The sequence below is a fragment of the Penaeus japonicus genome, unplaced genomic scaffold (assembly GCF_977035675.1).
Source record: "Penaeus japonicus unplaced genomic scaffold, GWHDUDI00000001_assembly GWHDUDI00000013, whole genome shotgun sequence".
NCBI classification, from domain to species: Eukaryota; Metazoa; Arthropoda; class Malacostraca; order Decapoda; family Penaeidae; genus Penaeus; species Penaeus japonicus.
Window position 1 is genome coordinate 45,534,492 of NW_028234415.1, and position 2,500 is coordinate 45,536,991.

Below are 2,500 nucleotides of genomic sequence, written 5' to 3' on the forward strand. Positions count from 1 at the left end.
CGCGGCTGACGCTCGGCCCTCGCTCATTAATACGACTCCGGAATTACAGAATTAAGTCTCGATTCTAATCAGAACAGGGGGTTCATTCCTAATTAAGACGGGGAGATGACAGCAGATCGCGTGATGTTAGGCGATCGGGATGATCATCGCCGGGAGGGGTGGGGTGGAGGGGGGTGGAGGGGGTGGAGGAGGACGTCAGAGTAGGATAACAGTGCTGGATGACATCGCGCTACGAGATCTATGTATTTGGATAAGATCGCAGAAGGATAACATCGCCGTAGGATACCACAGTAGGAAAATGTCGGAGTGAGATAAGACGGGCGTGAGAGAGGAAGAAGACGAAACAGAAGAACGAAAGAGTAGGATAACACGACAGGGAGATAACACCGAAGGAATTGGAACAGAGAGTGACATCACAAATAGGATAGCAACGTAGGAAGACGTCGTTCGAAATGCCAACGCTAATGACAGGGACGCCAGTGTCAGGAGGTCCCCGCGCTAATGACAGGGACGCCAGTGTCAGGAGGTCCCCGCGCTAATGACAGGGACGCCAGTGTCAGGAGGTCCCCGCGCTAATGACAGGGACGCCAGTGTCAGGAGGTCGTCCCCGCGCTAATGACGTCCGCGATGCCGCCTCGAGAGATGCCACTGATATTCTCGGCCTCATGCAAGATGCAAGCGCCGCGGGTGTCCAGGCGAGCTCCCGCGGCCGGTCGTCCACTCTCGTCGCTTAATAATGGAAGGCTTTCGACTGAAAACAACATTATCAGCGCATAAATAACACATGTGTTGCGGGGGGGGGAGGGGGGCGAGGGGAGGGGGGTGTCAGCTGTGGGCGGCGCTGCAGGGGACTTCCTGAGAGATGCTGATAGATTTATATTTAAGAAGGGCGGGGGTTTGTGAGGGGCGTGTCCCGCGAGTGGAGTCTTAAAGAGGAAATGGACGGACATGGAGGGAGAGGTTGCAGGACATCCGGTTGCAGCTCGGAGGATCTCTCTCTCTTATGTATATCATCACAGAGAGACATACATGCATACATACATGAACACACACACACACACACACACACACACACACACACACACACATATATATATATATATATATATATATATATATATATATATATACATATATTAATAAGAACAGACCTATATGTGTAGAGAGCGCCATATGATCCCTCCCGAGGGCCGAGGGGGCGGGGCATCCGTGCCTTCGTCCGGCAAAAGGGCGCCCTTGATCCAAAACTCAAAGGCACTCGACATAAAGGTCTCATGTCTCCTTTGCGCGAAGGACAATTCCTCGCCCTTTGATGGCATATTGACGCGCTCCATAGTTCTCTTTGGTTGGGAAGCTCACGGAAATCGGGCTCGGAAAACAGCGTTCGGAACTCTATGATATTGAAGGCAATAATTATGTTTTCTTGCTGGGAAAAGATGAAAGATAAAATACATAAAACAAAAAAACAAAAAACAAAACAAAAACGTGACAAATACACGCTACTGTGTTGGTGCGACAAAATACAAAAGAAAGAAAGAAAGAAAAAAACTAATTTTCTTCTTCTTCTTCTCTCTTACTTTTCTATATTTCTTTCGTTTCGTATCTTGCGAAGATTCGTCGACTTCAATCAGGGTGAAGAAAAAACTACTTGGATTCGCTATTTCCAGGTCAGATTGTAGACTAACGAGATCTGTTCCAATAACACCAAAATAGATAAAAAAAGAAAAAAAAAAAAGAAAAGAAAAAGGTTCCATGTATCCTTATCAGCGAAATTTGAAGAGCAGGCCACTTGTTGGAACCGGGGAAGGGAAAGGGAGCAGAATACATAGAGGACATTTAGCTAGAAAAGAGAGAGGTAGAGGAGGAGGGAAAGGGAGAAGAGGGAGAAGAGGGAGGAGGGAATGAGAGGGAGGAGGGGGAGGAGGGGGAGGAGAGGGAGCAGATTGCATAGAGAACATTTAGCTGGAAAAGAGAGAGGTAGAGGAGGAGAGGAGGAGGAAAAGGGAGAAAAGGGAGAAGATGGAGAAGAAGGAGAAGAGGGAGGAGGGAAGGAGAGGGAGGAGAGGGAGGAGGGGGAGGAGGGAAGGAGAGGGAGGAGAGGGAGGAGAGCCGTGGAGGGAAAGGGGATCAGGACGCATAGAGAACATTTAGCTAGAAAGAGAGAGGTAGAGGAGGAGAGGAGGAGGGAAAGGGAGAAGAGGGAGAAGAGGAAGAAGAGGGAGGAGAGGTAAGAGAGGGAGGAGGAGGAGAATAAGGAGCAGAGGGAGGAGGGGGAGGAAAGGGAGGAGAGGGAGGAGAGGGAAGAGAGGGAAGAGAGGGAAAAGAAGGAGGAGAGAGAGAAGAAGGAGAGGAAGAAAAGAAAGAGTGAAGCAAATTGGAAGAATAACAACAACAATGGAAGAGGACAAAGAAAGAGGAGAATGGAATAAAAGACAAGAGGAAGAGGAAGGTAAGAAGAAGGAAACGGATATGAAGAATAAACAGGTCAAAAGAGAAAGGG

At 48.7% G+C, this 2,500-nt stretch overlaps 1 protein-coding gene across 1 annotated transcript in view; it reads right to left on the reverse strand.

The window, feature by feature from the left end:
* LOC122257846 (cell adhesion molecule Dscam2) overlaps positions 1 to 2,500 on the reverse strand; it is a gene marked incomplete in the record, with an annotated part of 309,226 nt that overhangs the window by 51,221 nt on the left and 255,505 nt on the right.